Source organism: Oncorhynchus tshawytscha, linkage group LG13, assembly GCF_018296145.1.
Source record: "Oncorhynchus tshawytscha isolate Ot180627B linkage group LG13, Otsh_v2.0, whole genome shotgun sequence".
In the NCBI taxonomy this organism is placed as follows: Eukaryota; Metazoa; Chordata; class Actinopteri; order Salmoniformes; family Salmonidae; genus Oncorhynchus; species Oncorhynchus tshawytscha.
Genome location: NC_056441.1, coordinates 61,747,299 through 61,771,967, shown reverse-complemented (window position 1 = coordinate 61,771,967; position 24,669 = coordinate 61,747,299). Strand labels below are relative to the sequence as shown.

Sequence of the window (24,669 nt, the reverse complement as noted above, 5' to 3'; positions counted from 1 at the left end):
CTAATCCCTAAATCCCTATATAGTGCACTTATTTTGTCCAGAGCGATATGGGCCTTGGTTAAAACTAGCACACTACAAAGAGAATAGAGTGGCATTTGAGACAGGCCTATGTCTATGCCCATCACCCTCACCCAATTACACACACTTTTCTATCCTCCTTTCCTTATATCCTCTCCTTCAGCAGATTCAGTGATTAGTCTGATTATGATAAAAAAAAATGTTTTATTTGTTTATTTTACCTTTATTTAACCAGGTAGGCAAGTTGAGAACAAGTTCTCATTTACAATTGCGACCTGGCCAAGATAAAGCAAAGCAGTTCGACAGATACAACGACACAGAGTTACACATGGAGTAAAACAAACATACAGTCAATAATACAGTATAAACAAGTCTATATACAATGTGAGCAAATGGGGTGAGAAGGGAGGTAAAGGCAAAAAAGGCCATGGTGGCAAAGTAAATACAATATAGCAAGTAAAACACTGGAATGGTAGTTTTGCAATGGAAGAATGTGCAAAGTAGAAATAAAAATAATGGGGTGCAAAGGAGCAAAATAAATAAATAAATAAAAATTAAATACAGTTGGGAAAGAGGTAGTTGTTTGGGCTAAATTATAGGTGGGCTATGTACAGGTGCGGTAATCTGTGAGCTGCTCTGACAGTTGGTGCTTAAAGCTAGTGAGGGAGATAAGTGTTTCCAGTTTCAGAGATTTTTGTAGTTCGTTCCAGTCATTGGCAGCAGAGAACTGGAAATGATAATGATACATTTCTATAAGACTAATGTAAAATCCAGCCCAGTGATTGACCTCTGCACCTGTCAAGTCTGTATCCTACAGATGAATAAAGTGGGCACAAGGAGAGAAGGACACAAGGAGAGGACACAAGAGTAGGAAGCGATATAAATACATAATTGAGATGCAGCCCCGAAATGTAATCGGGGAAACTCATGGCGAAACCCACCTCACCTCCCAGTGAAACAGACGGCCAAACAGACCAATAAGCATACGACTGAGCTTCAGCCTGACCACTGGCGCACTAGAAACGAGTGTAGTGGGCGGGCGTTGCTATGTAGCAGGGTGGTGTGTGTCTAACAATAGCCAGGGATTGGCAGAGCCTGGGCAGAGCGATAGAAGAAGGGTTTGTCAAATTGGGCAGAATAGAAAAATCTGCAGCTACTTGGGCGAATGCATGTGTGTGAGTGCAGGCAAAGAGAACGGATCAGGAATTTTTCAAAAGACACGGCGATAGGTGAGTTTCTCCTATTCATTTATCCACAGACAGAACCGGGCATGACATTATTTTCAGTTTACCTTCCTTTACTGGTACATTACAGGACTGTTACCGCCGAACAGACAGTAGGAGCGTGCTCACGGCGCTCCAGTGTAACGGCAAGGGACCATACATACATACATACATACATACATACATACATACATACATACATACATACATACAGTAGTTGTTGGACGTTGGGGCCGCAACGCCGATTTATCGGTTCACTGATTTTGTCCCTGGGAGAAGGGAACAGGGTGTTATGACGGTACTTTATGCAGCCCGCGGTGTGTTGTGGTGGAGCTCCAGACATTATTAGAGAGAGAGAGAGAGAGAGAGAGAGAGTGTGTGTGTGTGTGTGTAGACCAGTTGTCTGTCGCTTCAGGGTCAACCGGTATGAATGAAAAATGTGGGAATATACAGTTATCATTCGAATGAAATAAACTCTGTGTGTTGGTCGCCTGAATGAATGAAAATTGGCACAAAATGTCATGGATAAAATGCAATGATCTCATGTACAATCTAGGCTAGATATTACAAAGTAAACACCTTACAGACATTTTCATTTATTTAATGTCTTTAGGGGAAAGATGTGAAATGAATCATTATGCGACATAGAGGGGGGTCCTTGTGATCCTTCGGTTGTCCCTATCCCATTGAAGTTGACATTTTAAAATAGGGCAAGGTAGGGGTTAAGATTAGGGACATCCCAAGGATAGCACTAACTGGGGGGAGAGAGAGACACATTTATTTTATTTTATTTAACTACGCAAGTCAGTTAATAACGAATTCTTACTTACCGTGACGGCCTAGGAACAGTAGGTTAACTGCCTTGTTCAGGGGCAGAACAACAGATGTTTACCGTGTCAGCTCGGGGATTCGATCCAGCAACCTTTTGGTTACTGGCCCAACGGTCTAACCACTAGGCTACCTGCTGCCCCAAAATATACATACGTACGTACGTACGTACACACATACATACATGCATACATACATATATTAGAGAGGGTAGAAAAGGGAGAGACCGACAGACAGAGGAAACAGAGAGAGGGGGTAGAAAAGGGAGAGACCGACAGACAGAGGAAACAGAGAGAGGGGGTAGAAAAGGGAGAGACAGAAAGAAAGAGGAAACAGAGAGAGGGGGTAGAAAAGGGAGAAACCGACAGACAGAGGAAACAGAGAGAGGGGGTAGAAAAGGGAGAGACCGACAGACAGAGGAAACAGAGAGAGGGGTAGAAAAGGGAGAGACCGACAGACAGAGGAAACAGAGAGAGGGGGTAGAAAAGGGAGAGACCGACAGACAGAGGAAACCGAGAGAGGGGGTAGAAAAGGGAGAGACCGACAGACAGAGGAAACAGAGAGAGGGGGTAGAAAAGGGAGAGACCGACAGACAGAGGAAACAGAGAGAGGGGGTAGAAAAGGGAGAGACAGAAAGAAAGAGGAAACCGAGAGAGGGGGTAGAAAAGGGAGAGACAGAAAGAAAGAGGAAACAGAGAGAGGGGGTAGAAAAGGGAGAGACCGACAGACAGAGGAAACAGAGAGAGGGGGTAGAAAAGGGAGAGACCGACAGACAGAGGAAACAGAGAGAGGGGGTAGAAAAGGGAGAGACCGACAGACAGAGGAAACAGAGAGAGGGGGTAGAAAAGGGAGAGACCGACAGACAGAGGAAACAGAGAGAGGGGGTAGAAAAGGGAGAGACCGACAGACAGAGGAAACAGAGAGAGGGGGTAGAAAAGGGAGAAACCGACAGACAGAGGAAACAGAGAGAGGGGGTAGAAAAGGGAGAGACCGACAGACAGAGGAAACAGAGAGAGGGGTAGAAAAGGGAGAGACCGACAGACAGAGGAAACAGAGAGAGGGGGTAGAAAAGGGAGAAACCGACAGACAGAGGAAACAGAGAGAGGGGGTAGAAAAGGGAGAAACCGACAGACAGAGGAAACAGAGAGAGGGGGTAGAAAAGGGAGAGACAGAAAGAAAGAGGAAACCGAGAGAGGGGGTAGAAAAGGGAGAGACCGACAGACAGAGGAAACAGAGAGAGGGGGTAGAAAAGGGAGAAACAGACAGACAGAGGAAACAGAGAGAGGGGGTAGAAAAGGGAGAGACAGAAAGAAAGAGGAAACCGAGAGAGGGGGTAGGCTAGATAAGTGCGGCTGTAGCTGTCTGATTAGTGACACAGTGCTCCACAGCCTTCACTCTGTCTGACTTGGCGCTTTGAATAAATGACACATCAGGAATAACAGGCTAACCAAGAAGAGTAGGCTAATTTGGGTTGGGAAACAACCCAGTTTGTGTCCCAAATAGCACCCCTTTCCCTATATAGTTAAATAAAGGTTAAATAAAATAATATATGTATATGGGGGGCTCTGGTCAAACGTAGTGCACTATATAGGGAATAGTGTTATGCTTGGGATGTAGCCCCATCTTAGTGTCTTCTCATCAGCAGTCTATATCACCACTGGTCTTGTCTCAGTTCTGTTAAGTTAATGAGCCTGAGCCAACACTGACCTTCGTGCCCCATAAAAGTTTAATGGGATCAATATGTAGAGGAATAAGGGAGAGGTGTCCAGCCAGCCAATCACATGTCTGTCTACATGGGTGGAAAGGGGGATAGGCACATGTTATGTACAAGTGTAAAAACAGTGTAATAATATTATGATTAGCCTATTCATTGTGATATGAAGAGACGATGTGGGGGTGTGAAGGGTGTAAGAACAAGTGTGTATGTATGTGTACCCTGCAGACTGTTTAGGGTTGGACACTTTAGCCAGTCCAAGGTTTAATTTGGTCTGTAAGGAGTGTGTGTTTACTCTCTCTATTTACACTCTCTGACACACACACACACACACACACACACACACACACACACACACACACACACACACACACACACACACAGAGGGAGGGAGTATTTCTGTAATTTCTTCTACACTGTGCTGTGTCCTTACCGCCCTCTCTTCTCCTCCTCCCTTTTTCCCTCTAGTATAGTACTGTAGAGAACAAAATACTGGCATCAGAGCTAACCTGTCCACTGAAGCAACAATAATACTATCAACTATAAATATCTCCCTCTCTCTCTCTGAGTCCCTGTCTATCTCTCTACCCCTCTCTGTTTCTGTCCAGTTGACCCTCTTGTCTCTTCCTCTCTTATCAAATCAAATGTTATTAGTCATATGCGCCGAATACAACAGGTATCCTTTTTTTCTCCCTTTACTCTTTCTACACCCCCCACACACACACACACACACAAACACACACACAGTTACAGGTAGTGCTGCATTGGCACTAATCACTGATTTAAATCACCTTTAAATCTACATCCTGCTGCTGACCTTATGGACCTGTAGTTAAGTCCTCTCGCTCTTTCTCTCCTTTCTTTCTCTCTCCCTCACATTAGTGTGTGAATGCGTGAACAGCTGCAGTAGGAATCTCACCGCCTCTCTTTATTCGTTTAGCTGTTTTCTCTACCTCCGATGACCTCCATTGATGACCATTATCCTCTCAAATACACACACACATGCACGCAAACCCTGCTGGTTCGGCATCTGGGCGGCTGGTGGTGTAGAGTCTGAGGAGTAGGATAGTTTGGGTGTTAAATAGATAGGTTGTATTCCCCTGCTTAGATGAGATAAGTATTTAGATAAGTATTTTACTTATCACCTAACCACATCATATGTTATAGCAATCTGGTGCCCAGTATTACGATGGTGCCGGATGGGAGGGCTGCCGTCTTATCGGCTCTTAACCAACCATGCTATTTTGTTTGTTTTTTCGCATTGTTCGTAAATAGTTTTGTAAATAATGTTGCTGCTACCGTCTCTTATGACCGAAAAGAGCTTCTGGACATCAGAACTGCGATTGCTCACCTCAAACTGGACAAGGAGTTCTTCAATGAGTCGGATGGGACAAGGCCCAGAACCCCGTGATGCCGCTGGAGAAGGGAACTGAGAGTTCGAGGAAAAAGATCAGGGTGTCTTGTGAGGATCAGGTGACGAGTGGCTAATCTTCCCTTGCCTTCCATCCCGCTAGCTAATGTTCAATCGCTGGGAAATAAATGGGATGAGCTGAAATCACATTCCTCCTACCAACGGGACATAAAAATATGTAATATCTTATTTTGAACAACAACATTAAGAACATATAGCTGGCGGGTTATACACTCCATCGGCAGGACAGAACAGCAGCCTCTGGTAAGACACGGCGGGAGCCTCAGCAAAAGAAACGTCCCTTTTTCAGGACCCTGTCTTTCAAAGATAATTCGTAAAAATCCAAATAACCTCAGATCTTCATTGTAACGCACAATCCCTCCATCTTTGCTCAGACTGTCCGCAATAGGCTGAGAGAGGCTGGACTGAGGGCTTGTAGGCCTGTTGTCTGGTGAGGACCTGCTATACATCACCGGCAACAACGTCGCCTATAGGCACAAACCCACCGTTGCTGGACCAGACAGGACTTGCAAAAAGTGCTCTTCACTGACGAGTCGCGGTTTTGTCACACCAGGGGTGAAGGTCGGATTTGCGTTTATCGTCGAAGGAATCAGCGTTTCACTGAGGCCTGTACTCTGGAGCGGGATCGATTTGGAGGTGGAGGGTCCGTCATGGTCTGGGGCGGTGTGTCACAGAATTATCAGACTGAACTTGTTGTCATTGCAGGCAATCTCAACGCTGTGCGTTACAGGGAAGACGTCCTCCTCCCTCCTGTGGTACCCTTCCTGCAGGCTCATCATGACATGACCCTCCAGCATGGCAATGCCACCAGCCATAATGCTCGTTCTGTGTGTGATTTCCTGCAAGACAGGAATGTCAGTGTTCTGCCATGGCCAAGAGCCCGGATCTCAATCCCATGGAGCACATCTGGGACCTGTTGGATCGGAGGGTGAGGGCTAGGCCCCCCCCAGAAATGACCGGGAACTTGCAGGTGCCTTGGTGGAAGAGTGGGGTAACATCTCACAGCCAGAACTGACAAATCTGGTGCAGTCCATGAGGAGGCGATGCACTGCAGTACTTAATGCAGCTGGTGGCCACACCAGATACTGACTTACTGTTGATTTTGACCTCCCTTTGTTCAGGGACACATTATTCAAGTTCTGTTAGTCGCATGTCTGTTGGACTTGTTCAGTTTGTGTCTCAGTTGTTGAATCTTGTTATGGTCATACAAATATTTACATGTTGTAGTTTGTTAAGTTTGTTGAAAATAAATGCAGTTGACAGTGAGAGGACGTTTCTTTTTTTGCTGAGTTTATGTGAACAACAGCTGGTGTACGATATCTAAGGAAGTCTCAGTTTTGCTCGCCTGGAGTAGACTATCTCATGATAAGCTGTAGACCACACTATCTACCTATAGTCTTCATCTATAATGAAGAAGTAACGTTAGGTGAGAAGCCTGATCACGGAGACGGGGGTGAGAAGCCTGATCACGGAGACGGGGGTGAGAAGGTGATGAAGCTTCATGAGCTGTAACCGAAAAACTACTGGCATTTGGAAAGTTTGAGATAAGGGAGAAAGTGTGGTGGTACAACTATTAGCATTGTTAAGTATCTTGCTAGCTGAATCAAATTTTCTGTTAGCTAGCCAGAGAAATGTTGAGCAACATTAGCCAACTTATCTGATCAAATAATTGAGTTTATGGTGTGAAAATTAGCTTGCTAATAAAGTCAGACAGTTTTTGTTGTGTTGAATTTGACAGTAACACGTGTGTGAGTGAGGGGAGACTATACTTTTTATTTTTTACTCAACGTTGTTTTTGCACACGTAGCTTTGTGCGCTTGATTGATGTCTATGTGGCCACTACAATAGAGCAAAATATAATGCCTGTTTGTTTCATTCTATTTCTACTTTAAGATGTTTGTTTTTTCCCAAGTGCAATATTTATGTGTGTGGTCACAAGCGTTCTATTATAAAGGCTTTCATGGCTAACTTCAATAATAATAATTGGATTGCTTTCTTTACATTTTTTAGCTGTGAGTTAGGTTCACATTAACCACTTTTTTATTTACACACAGAGACTGATCATGTCGATCATGTTCTTTGTTGTTTAATTAGTTAAAACCTGCATTTCCCCTAGCAGGGATTTTTAGTGTGTTTCAGTGCAACAAAAAGAAGTGTCACCTTTTTGGGCCCTCACCAGTTTCCTGAAACTGGAACGCACTCATCCAGAGGCGGCGTTCCTAGGTGCCGGGGGCTTTAATGCAGGGGAACTTAAATCAGTTTTGCCTCATTTCTATCAGGATGTTAAATGTGCAACCAGAGAAAAGAAAATTCAAGACCACCTTTACTCCACACACAGAGATGCGTACAAAGCTCTCCCTCGCCCTCCATTTGGCAAATCGGACCATAATTCTATCCTCCCGATTCCTGCTTTCAAGCTAAAATTAAAGCAGGAAGCACCAGTGACTCAGTCTATAAAAAAGTGGTCAGATGAAGCAGATGCTAAACTACAGGACTGCTTTGCTACCACAGACTGGAATATGTTCTGGGATTCTTCCGATGGCATTGAGGAGTACACCATCAGTCACTGGCTTTATCAATAAGTGCATTGATGACATTGTCCCAACAGTGACTGTACGTACATACCCCAACCAGAAAACATGGATACAGGCAACATTCGCACCGAGTTAAAGGGTAGAGCTGCCGCTTTCAAGGATCGGGACTCAAACACAAAGCTTATAAGAAATCCCTCTAGTCCCTCCGACGAACCTTCAAATAAGCAAAGCGTCAGTACAGGACTAAGATCGTATCGTACTACACCGGCTCTGACGCGCGTCGATTGTGTGGCAGGGCTTGCAAACTATTAGACTACAAAGGGAAGCACAACCAAGAGCTGCCCAGTGACACAAGCCTACAAGACGAGCTAAATAACTTCTATGCTCGCCTCGAGGCAAGTAACACTGAAACATGCATGAGAGCATCAACTGTTCCAGACGACTGTGTGATTACGCTCTCCGCAGCCGTTGTGAGTAAGACCTTCAAACAGGTCAACATTCACAACTGGCAAGTGTCTTTTTCAACCTCTCCCTGCCTGAGTCTGTAATACCAACATGTTTCAAGCAGACCACCATGGTCCCTGTGCCGAAGAACACTAAGGTAACCTGCCTAAATCAACACCATTATTCCAGAAACCCTAGACCCACTCCAATTTGCATACCGCACCAACAGATTCACAGATGATGCAATCTCTATTGCACTCCACACTGCTCTTTCACACCTGGACAAAAGGATCACCTATGTGAGAATGCTATTTATTGACAATAGTTCAGTGTTCAACACCATAATTGTGCCCTCAAAGCTCATCTCTAAGTTAAGGACCTTGGGAGTAAACACCTCCCTCTGCAACTGGATCCTGGACTTCCTGACGGGTCGCCCCCAGGTGGTAATGGTAGGTAAGAACACATCCGCCACGCTGATCCTCAACACAGGGGCCCCTCTGGGATGCGTGCTCAGCCCCCTGCTGTACTCCCTGTTCACTCATGACTGCACGGCCAGGCACAACTCCAACACCATCATCAAGTTTGCTGATGACACAACATTGGTAGGCCTGATCACCGACAATGATGAAACAGCCTATAGGGAAGAGATCAGAGACCTGACCATGTGGTGCCAGGATAACAACCTCTCCCTCAACGTGATCAAGTGTGAACTACAGGAAAAGGACTACAGGAAAAGTGGACTACAGGAAAAGGAGGACTGAGCATGCCCCCATTCTCATCGATTAGGCTGTAGTGGAGCAGGTTGAGAGCTTTAAGTTCCTTTGCGTCCACATCGCCAACAAACTAGCATGGTCCAAGAACACCAAGACAGTCGTGAAGAGGGCACGACAAAACCTATTCCCCCCTCAGGAGACTGGGTTCTCAGATCCTCAAAATGCTTTACAGCTGCACCATCGAGAGCATCCTGACGGGTTGCATCACTGCCTGTTATGGCAACTGCTCGGCCTCTGACCGCAAGGCACTACAGAGGGTTGTGCGTTCGGCCCAATTCATTGTATTTATTATGAATACCCATAAGCTGCTGCCAAAGCAGCAGCTACTCTTCCTGGGGTCCAGCAAAATTAAGGCAGTTTATACAATTCTATAACATTACAATACATTCACAGATTTCACAACACACTGTGTGCCATCAGGCCCCTACTCCACCACTACCACATATCTACAGTACTAAATCCATGTGTATTTATAGTGCCTATTTCATCGTATATGTGTATGCATGTGTCTGGCCAATGTTTGTGTAGCTTCACAGTCTCCGCTGTTCCATAAGGTGTTTGTTTTTTTATCTTAAAAAAAAAAAATCTAATTTCACTGCTTGTGTCAGTTACTTGATGTGGAATAGAGTTCCATGTAGTCATGGCTCTATGTAGTACTGTGTGCCTCCCATAGTCTGTTCTGGACTTGGGGTCTGTGAAGAGACCTCTTGTGGCATGTCTTGTGGGGTCTGCATGGGTGTCTGAGCTGTGTTCCAGTAGTTTAGACCGACAGCTCGGTGCATTCAACATGTCAATACCTCTCATAAATAAAAGTAGTGATGAAGTCTATCTCTCCTCCACATTCACCTAGGAGAGATTGACATGCATATTATTAATATTAGCTCTCGGTGTACATCCAAGGGCCAGCCGTGCTGCCCTGTTCTGAGCCAACTGCAATTTTCCTAAGTCCTTTTTAATGTCACCTGACCACACGACTGAACAGTACTCAAGGTGCGACAAAACTAGGGCCTGTAGGACCTGCCTTGTTGATAGTGTTGTTAAGAAGGCAGAGCATCGCTTTATTATAGACAGACTTCTCCCCCTCTTAGCTACTACTGCATCAATATGTTTTGACCTTGACAGTTTACAATCTAGTGTTACTCCAAGCAGTTTAGTCATCTCAACTTGCTCAATTTCCATATTATTTAGTTGAAGTTTAGGGTTTAGTGAGTGTTTTGTTCCAAATACAATGCTTTTAGTTTTAGAAATATTTAGGGCTAACTTATTCCTTGCCACGCACTCTGAAACTAACTGCAGCTCTTTGTTGAGTGTTTCAGTCATTTCAGTCACTGTAGTAGCTGACGTGTATAGTCTTAGGTCATCCGCATACTTAGAAACTCAGGCTTTACTCAATCAGTGGCATGTTGTTAGTAAAAATTGAAAAAAAGCACAGGGCTTAAACAGCTACCCTGGGGAATCGCTGATTTTAACTGGATTATATTTGATAGGCTTCCATTAAAGAACACCCTGTGTTCTGTTAGACAAGTAATTCTTTATCCACATTTATAACAGGGGGTGTAAAGCCATGACACATGACTTTTTCCAGCAGCAGACTATGATCAATAATGTATCAATAGCTGCACCGAAGTCTAACAAGACAGCCCCCACAATAATTGTATCTTCAAATTCTCTCAGCCAATCATCAGTCATTTGTGTAAGTGCTGTGCTTGTTGAGTGTCCTTCCCAATAAGATTCAACAAATTCTGTTGTCAATTTGTTTACTGTAAAATAGCATTGTATCTGGTCAAATGCAATTTTTTTCCAGAAGTTAACTACGGGTTGGTAACAGGCTGATTGGTCGGCTATTTGAGCCAGTAAAGGGGGCTTTACTATTCTTGGGTAGCGGCATGACTTTGTGCCCTCAGGCCTGGAGGGAAGCTACACTCTCTAGTATGCTTAAATTGAGAATGTGGCAAATAGGAGTGGCAATATCGTCTGCTATTATCCTCAGTAATTTTCCATCTAGATTGTCAGACCCCGGTGGCTTGTCATTGTTGATAGACAACAATAATCTTTTCACCTCTTCCACACTGACTTTACGGAAATCAAAAGTACAATTCTTGTCTTTCATAATTTGGTCTGATATACTTGGATGTGTAGTGTCAGCGTTTGTTGCTGGCATGTTATCCCTAAGTTTGCTTATTTTGCCAATGAAAAAGTCATTAAAGTAGTTTGCAATATCAGTGGGCTTTATAGTGATGAATGAGCCATCTGATTCAATGAATAAAGGTGCCGAGTTGGCTTTTTTACCCAACATTTCATTTAAGGTGCCCCAAAGCTTTTTACTATCATTCTTTATATAATTTCTTTGTTTCATAGTTTAGTTTCTTTTTATTTAGTTTAGTCACATGATTTCTTAATTTGCAGTATGTTTGCCAATCAGTTGGGCTGTCAGACTTAATTGCCATACCTTCTCCCTCATGCCTTTCAACCATACCATTTTTCAATTCCTCATCAATCCAAGGGGATTTAGCAGTTTTTACAGTCATTTTCTTAATGGGTGCGTGCTTATTAGTAACTGGAATAAGTAGTTTCATTACACACCACAGACCAGCAAATTGTCTTTACATCATCAACATATGAATCACTACAAAACTTCTTGTATGACGTCTTATACACTGTTAGGCCCAGCCTTTGGAACTTTGGTTTTCCTAGGTATGGCTATTATATTGTGATCACCACATCCTATGGATTTGGATGCTGCTTTAAAGTACATTTCTGCAGCATTAGTAAAGATGTGATCAATACTTGAAGATTTAACTCCTGTGCTGTTTGTAACTACCCTGGTAGGTTGACTGACAACCTGATCCAGGTTCCAGGCATTTGTTACAGTTTGAATTTTTTCCTGACTGGGCAGCTTGATGATAGCCAGTCAATATTTAAATCACCCAGAAAATATAATTCTCTGTTGATATCACATACATTTATCAACCATTTCACACACATTATCCAGATACTGACTGTTAGCACTTGGTGGTCTATAGCAGCTTCCCACAAGAATGGGCTTTAGGTGAGGCAGATGAACCTGTAGCCGTATTACTTCAAAAGTATTTAACATTATATATTCTCTAAGCTGTACAGGAATGTGGTTCTGACTATAGACCGCAGCACCACCTCCGTTGGCATTTCTGTATTTTCGGTAGATGTTATTAACCATGTATTGCTACCACTGTATCATCAAAGGTGTTATCTAAGTGAGTTTCAGAGATGGTCTGAAGATGAATGTCATCTGTTACAAACAAGTTATTGACTTCATGGACCTTGTTTCTTAGGCTACAAATTTTAATATGGGCTATTTTTAGCACTTCTGGGTTGCTTGATTGTTTTTGATGCTTTACTGGGAAGCTTGTCAGAGGTAGACTTACTCATGTTATTTACATTGGAGCTGATAGTGCAGGGTGAGCTGCATAAAGTGGTCTTCCTACTGTGCAATAGTACCACCTCAGTGCTAACAGTGTAACAGTGTAACTCTGGTTTATAGGCTCATGATTACTGCTTACAATAGCTGTAGGATAAACAGATGTATTCGGTGCAATTAGGGGTACATAAATTAAATTACTTACATTGTTTGCCAATGCCCGTAAGATCATGTACATTTGATGCAGCATTATTGTCACAATGGTAGTGGAGAGCCGACACGGCGGCAAAACTTCCACCAGACCAGAGCGGCGTCCGGCTACTGGGGTGGAAGAAAAATAAAAAGTAGGTGGGCGTGGGTTCCCCAGTAGCTTGTGTAGGTTTGCTACTTGCTTGCTAAGAGTAGCTACTTCCCTCCTGTCATGACGTTGGCCTGGGGGGTTGGTTTATGACGGTCATAAATACCTCTTCCCCCCCTTTTTCCTCTCTCTACCCTACTGAGGTTACATTTGCAAAATCCTTGGTTAAAACCTCTTGCAGCTCCCCCCCTACTTTGTGCAATTTCCGCCTGAAGACATACCCAAATCTAACAGCCTGTAGCTCAGACACAGAACCAAGGATATGCATATTCTTGGTAACATTTGAAAGAAAACACTCTGAAGTTTGTGTAAATGTGAATTGAATGTAGGAGAATAGCAGACAATAGATCTGGTTTAGATAAAACAATGAAAAAAAACCATACGTTTTTATTTTTTATTTTTGTATCATCATGATGGGGACAATTTCAGTGAAAAATATAAGAGGGCAACAGTACTTGTGCAAAGTTTCAGAATGATAACTTCCAAAATGAGTGTGCTACATGACATTTATCATGAAGTCACCCAGGTGTCCCACACAAGTAGTCCAAATGTACCCAAGTGGCCAAATTGGTGAAGGTATATATTTTGAAACAAATAACTATATAAACAAAATACCAAAATGGTATTCTAACACCCCCCCCCCACAATTTTTTTTATTATTTTTTAAAAATGTATTGATTAAAAATATGAAAAAATATATATACATTTACAAAATAACATGGGTAACTATTTACACACTTTCAATATTTGGAAGACCCTCAGTCCTCTATCAAATCAAATCAATTTATATAGCCCCAGCCTAAAACCCCAAACAGCAAGCAATGCAGGTGTAGAAGCACAGTGGCTAGGAAAAACTCCCTAGAGAGGCAAAAACCTAGGAAGAAACCTAGAGAGGAACCAGGCTATGAGGGGTGGCCAGTCCTCTTCTTGCTGTGCCGGGTGGAGATCACAGTGGTTGTAGAGGGTGCAACAGGACAGCACCTCAAGAGTAAAAATGAACAGTTTAGGGTTCCATAGCCGCAGGCAGAACAGTTGAAACTGTAACAGCGGCAAGGCCAGGTGGACTGGGGACAGCAAGGAGTCATCGTGCCAGGTAGTCCTGACGCATGGTCCTAGGACTCAGGTCCTCCGAGATAGAGAGAGAGAGAATTAGAGAGAGCATACTTAAATTCACACAGGACACCGGATAAGACTCCCATTCGGAGTCACTGTGAAAGAAAATGTTCAGTTAGAATAGTTTCACATATGAGCCCTGTATCAACAGGTATAATAAACAGATATATATAGAGAGTTGAAGGTTGAATATATTATTATTACCTGCTAGATCTACTGTCTTTATTATATTATGACAGACCAGCTAGAGCTACTGTCTTTATTATATTACAACAGATCAGCTGTATCTACTGTCTCCATTTCACTTTAGCCATTGATGTGGTCCTGCCCTCTCCTCAACAGCCTCAAATAGGCTATTTCATGTGGGTTGGGGTGGGGCGGCAGACACACGCATCTCACATTTCATGACATTAAATGTTTATATATTGCTTATAAAATATTATTTGTGATTTTTTTTAAAAATTATTTTAGATTATTAATTTCAAACAAGGGCATTAGCATGATAAGAATTTACCAGTCCAAAACGATGTCCTCTCCCGTTCAAAAAATATTCCTCCACAATCGCTAAATGAAGCGTCCTACAACAATCTCTGTCTCACCTTCCCAATCAATGTATTCTAAAGTTGTGTGTACGTCTGTATATCTAGACTTGACTTAGTCGCCATAATGATTGATATATAAACAGCTGAATCTGCGCGTTAACCAAACAATGCAATGCGTAATATGTGTTTCTCCTTCCGGTATGAAAATTCAATAGCACATGACTCTCTTTACGCTGGAGCTTACTACATGGGTTGGTCTTGCAACACATAAACATGGCGTATTGCAGTTTTAGCTCAGCTCATCTACCCAGCTAGATTTCAAGGCGATCAGTGGTCATTGGGTTAAAAGAGAGTCAATCAACGAAACAGCGGGCAAATCATTGGTGCACAATGATGTCATTACTTGTTGTCTTCAAATCGGTTTCTTTCAGTCAATACGTCCTGCGAAATGGCCCATCACGTTTGATTGTGTTACAAACAAACCAGTTGATTGCAGTGAAACCAAACATGACTGGAAAAGTCACGTTCTGTGTGGGTGAGACTGAATTCACACAAGCGGTTCACAAAATGTTTTGTGTTAGGCTATAAAAACGGATTTTATCAAACAAAAGATCATTCATTGTGTAGCAATGAGCATTGGAATTGTAAACAGACGAAGATCGTCAAAGGTAAACTATTTATTTTAATGCAGTTTGTGATTGTTACCCCTGTGCTGGTTAAAATGTTTTTTTTTATGGGGCTCTATGCTCAGATAATCACATCGTATTCTTTCGCAGTTAATCCTTTTTTAAATCTGACAACGCAGTTGGATTAGCAAGATTCTAGGCTTTCGATACATGTGAGACACTTGTATTTTCATGAATGTTTAACATGACTATTTATGTTATGCAAACGAGAGTTAGGAAGGAACAGACAGAGTATCCCGTCTATCACACAATGACGTTACTACAACTTATCCAATTGACCACCAGAGACATTCTTCAGAGGACTCGGTTTGGCAACACGGTCTTCCATCTACCACCAACCTACTGAAGCGCAGCTCAGAGTAAATATTTATTGCATTTTCCTTTTCCAAATGGGCGGTAATTTAGAATGCATCAGATACTGTATTTACGATAGCACAGCTTCTCCCTGTGTCCCTCAGTCTTCCCGCTCTTTCACACAAACCCAGCCCTTTTCCTTTGTGTAACAAGCTGTAATATCTGTTCCGCCCGCTAGTGACGTTTTCTTTTATGATGTAATTTTTAATCAAGTTATGATTTAAATATGTGTAATTCTGTGTGATTAGTTAGGTATTTAGTAAATAAATAATTAAACCCAATTTTGTATTGCTGATTCAACTTGTTTGCTAGGGTTTGTGCAGATAACTAAGAATTTACAACTTTCAGATGAGACTGAATTAAGGTGACGATTAATGTTGACTGCTATTGATGTAAAATATTACTAGGTCTTTAAGAGTTTATTTGGAAGATAAAAGCTCTATAAATATTACTTCGTGGTGCCCGACTCTCTAGTTAATTACATTTACATGATTAGCTCAATCAGGTAATAAAAATGACAGAGAAATTATTTTATAGAAAAGCATGTCATATCATTTAATCCGGCATAGCCAAAGACACGACACTCCTGTAGTCCTCCGCAAGCAGTTGCTACATTGAAAGTCAACGAGGTCCACATTGTCCCGGAACAAAGCAAAGTAAACGCAGCTCCTGCAATGTTGGAAACGTTCAATAGCGGCATCCATTTGAGTCCGCTGAGCCAGCTAGGCTAGTTGGGCTTTCGTGTCTCTCCCCCTATATGGAATCTGGCAGGATCCCAGGACAGATAGCAGCGCTCACAGCAATTTAGCCCAACTGAGCCGCAAAAATAAAATTAAAGATATTAAAACACGGTCCGCTTTTAAACCAATGTCTTTAGTTCAGGCTTCAGCGTTCGACAGGTTTCGGCATTCAACAACAACAAACATACATTGCGCTCTGATGATGTATGTTGTGACTGGGTTGAGATCTGGTTTCACCAGGTCCATACTTCCTGAAATCCATGGCCTCTATACTATGCGGTGTCAAAGGAAGGCCCTAAAAATTGTCAGACTCCAGTAACCCAGTCATAGACTGTTCTCTCTGCAACCGCATGGCAAGTGGTATCGGCGCACCAAGTCTAGGTCCAAGAGGCTCTTGAATAGCTTCAACCCCAAGCCATAAGACTTCTGAACAGGTTGATGCATATTATGTCTGAGCAGTGGAACGCAAACTGTTTGGAGTGGGATAGTTTGGTGTTAAAGGGATAGTTTGGGTGTTAGAGAGTGTTTGTTAAAGGGATAGTATTGTATTGAAGGGATCGTTTGGCTGCAAAAAGGTAGTTTGCTACAGTCAGTTAGAATGTGGATTGTGGATGGGGATTGTGGTTATATACAGGCTAACTGGCAAGGAAGCTAGCTGGTGACATGACGGCTGGCTAACTGGTTAGCTGGCTACGCCTATGTTTTGAAAGACTAGCCAGCAGGTTAGTGACAGGCAAAAGTTGAGTGTGTATGAGAGAGTTGCTGGCTATTTTACATCTCTCTCTGTGTCTCTGTCTCTGTGTGTGTGACAGGAGATCTGCTAACAATCGCAGACAGCGCTGCAGCTAACAATACTCAATGAAGACGCATATACACACTAGAGGTCCACAGATTAACCGGAATGGCCGATTTAATTAGGGCCGATGTCAAGTTTTCATAACAATCGGAAATCGGTAATTTTGGACACCAATTTTGCCAATTTGTGTTGTTTTTTTACACCTTTATTTAACTAGGCAAGTCAGTTAAGAACACATTCTTATTTTCAATGACGGCCTAGGAACTGTGGGTTAACTGCCTTGTTCAGGGGCAGAACGACAGAGTTTTACCTTGTCAGCTCAGGGATTCAATCTTGCAACCTTACGGTTAACTAGTCCAACACACTCACCACCTGCCTCACGAGGAGCCCGCCTGTTACGCGAATGCAGTAAGAAGCCAAGGTAAGTTGCTAGCTAGCATTAAACTTAATCAATCATAATCCCCATAATTACACATGGTTGATATTACTAGTTTATCTAAATAACTTTTTTGCCCGCTTTGAGGACAATACAGTGCCACTGACACGGCCTGCAACCAAAACATGCGGCCTCTCCTTCACTGCAGCCGAGGTGAGGTAAAACATTTAAACGTGTTAACCCTCGCAAGGCTGCAGGCCCAGACGGCATCCCCAGCCGCGCCCTCAGAGCATGCGCAGACCAGCTGGCTGGTGTGTTTACGGACATATTCAATCAATCCCTATCCCAGTCTGCTGTTCCCACATGCTTCAAGAGGGCCACCAGTGTTCCTGTTCCCAAGAAAGCTAAGGTAACTGAGCTAAATGACTACCGCCCCGTAGCACTCACTTCCGTCATCATGAAGTGCTTTGAGAGACTAGTCAAGGACCATATCACCTCCACCCTACCTGACACCCTAGACCCACTCCAATTTGCTTACCGCCCAAATAGGTACACAGACGATGCAATCTCAACCACACTGCACACTGCCCTAACCCATCTGGACAAGAGGAATACCTATGTGAGAATGCTGTTCATCGACTACAGCTCGGCATTTAACACCATAGTACCCTCCAAGCTCATCATCAAGCTCGAGACCCTGGGTCTCGACCCCGCCCTGTGCAACTGGGTACTGGACTTCCTGACGGGCCGCCCCCAGGTGGTGAGGGTGGGCAACAACATCTCCACCCCGCAGATCCTCAACACTGGGGCCCCACAAGGGTGCGTTCTGAGCCCTCTCCTGTACTCCCTGTTCACCCACGACTGCGTGGCCACGCACGCCTCCATCTCAATCATCAAGTTTGCAGACGACACAACAGTGGTAGGCTTGATTACCAACAACGACGAGACGGCCTACTGGGAGGAGGTGAGGGCCCTCGGAGTGTGGTGTCAGGAAAATAACCTCACACTCAACGTCAACAAAACTAAGGAGATGATTGTGGACTTCAGGAAACAGCAGAGGGAACACCCCCCTATCAACATCGATGGAACAGTAGTGGAGTGGGTAGTAAGTTTTAAGTTCCTCGGCATACACATCACAGACAAACTGAATTGGTCCACCCACACAGACAACATCGTGAAGAAGGCGCAGCAGCGCCTCTTCAACCTCAGGAGGCTGAAGAAATTTGGCTTGTCACCAAAAGCACTCACAAACTTCTACAGATGCACAATCGAGAGCATCCTGGCGGGCTGTATCACCGCCTGGTACGGCAACTGCTCCGCCCACAACCGTAAGGCTCTCCAGAGGGTAGTGAGGTCTGCACAACGCATCACCGGGGGCAAACTACCTGCCCTCCAGGACACCTACACCACCCGATGTTACAGGAAGGCCATAAAGATCATCAAGGACAACAACCACCCGAGCCACTGCCTGTTCACCCCGCTATCATCCAGAAGGCGAGGTCAGTACAGGTGCATCAAAGCTGGGACCGAGAGACTGAAAAACAGCTTCTATCTCAAGGCCATCAGACTGTTAAACAGCCACCACTAACATTGAGTGGCTGCTGCCAACACACTGACTCAACTCCAGCCACTTTAATAATGGGAATTGATGGGAAATTATGTAAAATATATCACTAGCCACTTTAAACAATGCTACCTAATATAATGTTTACATACCCTACATTATTCATCTCATATGTATACGTATATACTGTACTCTATATCATCTACTGCATCTTTATGTAATACATGTATCACTAGCCACTTTAACTGTGCCACTTTGTTTACATACTCATCTCATATGTATATACTGTACTCGATACCATCTACTGTATCTTGCCTATGCCGCTCTGTACCATCACTCATTCATATATCTTTGTACATATTCTTTATCCCCTTACACTTGTGTGTATAAGACAGTAGTTTTGGAATTGTTAGTTAGATTACTTGTTGGTTATTACTGCATTGTCGGAACTAGAAGCACAAGCATTTCGCTACACTCGCATTAACATCTGCTAACCATGTGTATGTGACAAATAAAATTTGATTTGATATCTAGCGTGTCCTATTCGTGAAAAAGGTGCGTATTCGTGAAAAGGTATTGTCGTTGCTCCAAACGTGTACCTAACCATAAACACCAATGCCTTTTTTTAAATCAATACACCGAAGTATATATTTTTAAACCTGCATATTTAGCTAAAAGAAATCCAGGTTAGCAGGCAATATTAACCAGGTGAAATTGTGTCACTTCTCTTGCGTTCATTGCACGCAGAGTCAGGGTACAGTGGGGCAAAAAATTATTTAGTCAGCCACCAATTGTGCAAGTTCTCCCACTTAAAAAGATGAGAGGCCTGTAATTTTCATCATAGGTACACTTCAACTATGACAGACAAAATTAGAAAAAAAAATCCAGAAAATCACATTGTAGCATTTTTTATGAATTTATTTGCAAATTATGGTGGAAAATAAGTATTTGGTCAATAACAAAAGTTTATCTCAATACTTTGTTATATACCCTTTGTTGGCAATGACAGAGGTCAAACGTTTTCTGTAAGCCTTCACAAGGTTTTCACACACTGTTGCTGGTATTTTGGCCCATTCCTCCATGCAGATCTCCTTGCACTCTTACATTCTTATCCAGTACTTTTGTTTTTGCATTATTTAAACCAAATTGAACATGTTTCATTATTTATTTGAGGCTAAATTGATTTTATTGATGTATTATATTAAGTTAAAATAAGTGTTCTTTCAGTATTGTTGTAATTGTCATTATTACAAATCAATGTAAAAAATCGTCCGATTTAATCGGTATCGGCTTTTTTTGGTCCTCCAATAATCGGTATCGGCGTTGAAAAATCATAATTCGTCGACCTCTAATACACACGCATGCATGCATGCATACAATACATTTATAAAACCATAATTCTTGGAGTCTAAATATTCACTAGTTGAACAGTGAAGGGACTCCTGCTACCATGCTGAGCTTAGGCTAGATAACTTTTTGTTCTCTCTCTCTCACTCACGCACACACACACTTATCTAGTTGTATCATTCGTTTTCTCAGGGGTGGAGCAGCTCTGGGCTCCCAGCAGGCTTTGCAATGTGCATTATTTATGGTGTTGCCTTGGTGATTGGCTTGGTGGGTGGGACAATACAGCTGGTAGGCAGAGATCCTCATACCTGTAAGAATATGTGTGTGTCTGGTCCAGCTCTGTGTTTAATAGTTATCATATGAGGAGTGAGTACTACAGTGGTGAGGTCACTGACCAGCCCTTTCCCTGTAGTTTACTCTGGATAAGCACAGAGAGGGGGAGAAAGAGAGAGAGAGAGTTCATGGGTGGGGTACTTAGACTAGTCAAAGTGGTTCCTCATAGCTCTCTTTTAATTCTCTCTCTCTCATACACACTTCCCTTTTATTCTCAGAGAAAAATAAATGGGAAGGGAGAGGGAGAGACAGAAGGAGAAAGGGCAAAGGGTAGATGGTGCCGACAGATATGGCAGATCTGTTCCTAGCTCCTAAGCAACTTTGCAGTATTTTGTTTTTTTTGTGTGTTATTTCTTGCATTATTTGCCCAGACATTTTTGGGGGTTTTCAGTACATTGAGCAAACGGGAATAAAGAACTCTCTGGGAAGAAGAACGGTGATAAACTACCCATGGTGTGATTGTGATAACGTACAGAAATTCAAGTCCTTTTGTTCACCCAATCTAGAATACCTCACAATCAAATGCCGACCGTATTACCTCCCAAGATAATTCTCTTTTGGTTATAGTCACAGCTGTGTATATTCCCCCTCAAGCCGATACCACGATGGCCCTCAAAGAACTACATTGGACTTTGTGCAAACTTGAAACCATATCCTGAGGCCGCATTTATTGTAGCTGGGGATTTTAACAAAGCAGATTTGAGGAAAACACTACCAAAGTTCTATCAACACATTGACTGTACTACTCACACTGGTAAATCATTGGACCACTGCTATTCAACTTTTTGAAATACATACAAGGCCCTCCCTTCGGCAGATCTGATCATGGCTCCATTTTGCTCCTCCCTTCCTATAGGCAGACATTCTCAAACAGGAAGTACCCGTGCTAAGGTCTATTCAACAGAGAAATTGGAATACACACTTCAAGATTGTTTTGACCACGCACACTAGGATATGTTCCGGGTAGCTTCTGAGAATAACATTGTAGACTACACGGATATGGTGACTGAGTTCATTGGGAAGTGTATAGGAGATGTTGTACTCACTGTGACTATTAAAACCTAACCAAACCAGAAACCGTGGATAGATGGCAGCATTCGCGCAAAACTGAAAGCACGAACCACCGCATTTAACCATGGATTGGTGACTGGGAATATGGCCTAATACAAACAGTGTAGTAGTTATTCCCTCCGTAAGGCAATCAAACAGGCAAAACGTCAGTACAGAGACAAAGTAAAGTCGCAATGTAAGTATGTAAGAATGCTGTTCATTGACTATAGCTCAGCATTCAATACCATAGTACCCTCCAAATTCATAAAATAAACTTGGAGCCCTGGGTCTGAACGCCGCCCTGTGCAACTGGGTCCTGGATTTCCTGACTGGCTGCCCCAGGTTGGAAACAACACCTTTACTTTGATGATCATCAACACAGGGGCCCCACAAGGGTGCGTGCTCAGCCCGCTCCTGTACTCCCCGTTCACCCATGACTACGTGGCCACGCACGCCTCCAATTCAATCGTCAAGTTTGCAGATGACACAACAGTAGTAGGCCTGATTACCAACAATGACGAGATGGCCTACAGGGAGGAGATGAGAGCCCTGGGAGATTGGTGCCAGGAAAATAACCTCTCACTCAACGTCAACAAAAATAGATGATCGTGGAGCACGCCCCTATCCACATTCAACAGTGGGAAAGGTGGAAAGTTTCAAGTTGATCGGCATACACATCACTGACGATCTGAAATGGTCCACCCACACAGACCGTGTGGTGAAGGAGCAACAGCGCCTCTTCAACCTCAGGAGGCTAAAGAAATGTGGCTTGTCACCTGAAACCCTCAAACTTTTACAGATGCACAATTGAGATTATCCTGTCGGGTCTATCACAGCCTGGTACGGCAACTGCACCGCCATGGAACTGCAGGACTTTCCAGAGGGTGGTGCGATCTGACCAACGCATCACTGGGGGCAAAATACCTGCCCTCCAAGACACCTACAGCACCCGATGTCACAGGAAGGCCAAAAAGATCATCAAGGACATCAACCACCCGTGCCACGGCCTGTTCACCCCGCTATCACCCATATGGTGAGGTCAGTACAGGTGCATCAAAGCTGGGACCGAGAGGCTGAAAAACAGCTTCTATGGCCGGCTTCCACCCAGTTACACAACCCTGCATCTTAGAGGCTGCTGCCCTATATACATAGACTTGGAATCACTGGCCGCTTTAATAATGGAACACTAGTCACTTTTAATAATGTTTACATACTGCTTTACTCATCACGTGTAAATACTGTATTCTATTTTAAAGTATTTTAGTCCATTGCCACTCCGACATTGCTCAATCTAATATTTCTATATTTCTTAATTCCATTCTTTTACTTTTAAGATTTGTGTATATTGATGTGAATTGTTTTAGATACTACAGCACTGTTGGAGCTAGGAACACAAGCATTTCGCTACACCCGCAATAACATCTGCTAAATATGTGTATGTGACCAATACAATGGGATTTGATTTAAAAAAATAGGGATCAGCTTCAAACAGGTTCTTGTGAATAATGGAGCTCTGAGTATTCTTCAGGACTTCTTCGCTTCCTTGCTTTCTACTCCTATATCCATCTCACCCCCTTCCCTCCTCAACACACACACACACACATATTCAGAGGCAGAGGAGAACTCGTCAGTGTGAGTGTCTCTCTAGGCACGGTTAAACGAACGGACAGCAGATGAAAAGAGAGCGATGCAAAGAAAGAGAAAGAAGATGGATCTTTTTCTTCTTTGTGATTCAAACAATCGCCTGGTGGAAGTCATGATGATGTCATGGTGATGGAGTGTCAAGGAGGAGAGGAGAAGGGGGAGCAACAGTAGAATGTTGGGATGCACCCCACCCTAAGAATCTGCTGGCGACTAGATTCCTGTGATATCATCTCTAGGCACCCAGGGAGACCCGGGACACACACACACAGAGCCAGGGTGTATGTTAAAGTGCATCTAAAGGCCTCCTCAGGTTGACATTTTTAAGACTCTAATGCACACTGATTTATCAACACTGGCTTGTGTGTGTTTCTCTTAAGCTGACATTAAGCTCACTTAGTTATTAGGAGGACAGACCTCTCAACAGTGCCGGGCTAGAAAGCATCTTGGGATTGAATGCACTTTCTGTCGTCCAGTGAAAGAAAGAACAAAATCAATAAATATATTTGACAATCACCTCTTTTGTTTCTTTTTTTCTCTGCTTCCGTCCAGCCCTCACTCTCTTTCCACCCACTTAGTTATTGAAGGAATAATCAATAACTGTTAGGACAATATGTGTTAGTCCGGTTTGGTCATGGTGATGTAGTTGGTGGTCATGATGATCTAGTTGGTCGATCATGATGATGGTGATTTAGTTGGTCGTCATGGTGATGTACACTGAACAAAAATATAAAAACAAAATGTGTTGGTCCCTATTTCATGAACTGAAATAGAAGATCCCAGAAATGTTCCATATGCACAAAATGCTTATTTCTCTCATAATTTATTGACAAATTTGTTTACATCCTTGTTAGTGAGGATTTTCCCTTTGTCAACATAATTAATCCACCTGACAGGTGTAGCATATCAAGAAGCTGCTGGGAACAATATAAGGTCACTCTAAGATATGTAGTATTGTCACACAACACAATGTCACAGATGTCTCAAGAGCGTGCAATTGGCATGCTAACTGCAGAAATATCTACCAGCGCTGTTGCCAGAGAATTGATTGTTCATATCTCTACCATAAGCTGCCTCCAACATCGTTTTAGACAAATTGTCCATATATCCAACTGGCCTCGCAACTGCAGGCGTGTATGTCGTCGTGTGGGCGAGCGGTTTGCTGATGTCAACTTTGTGAGCCCCACCTCCACCACGGGGCATTCTGTTATGGTATGGGCAGGCATAAGCTACGGACAATGAACACAGTTGCATTTTATCAATGGCAATTTGAATGCACAGAAATACTGTGACGAGATCCTGAGGCCCATTTAATTTTTATGTATCTGTGACCAACAGATGCATATCTGCATTCCCATGTGAAATCCATAGATTGGGGCCTAATTCATTTAATTAAATTGACTGAT

At 43.1% G+C, this 24,669-nt stretch overlaps 1 protein-coding gene across 1 annotated transcript in view; it reads left to right on the top strand.

Annotated features, from left to right (window-relative positions):
* Positions 1 to 1,096: 1,096 nt before the first annotated feature.
* The window catches only part of LOC112234003 (serine/threonine-protein kinase PAK 1), a 72,613-nt gene continuing 49,040 nt past the window's right edge, over positions 1,097 to 24,669 (top strand). Inside the window, 1 exon segment of the mRNA XM_042296109.1 lies at positions 1,097 to 1,247. The gene's annotated coding sequence lies outside the window, so the exon portion shown is untranslated.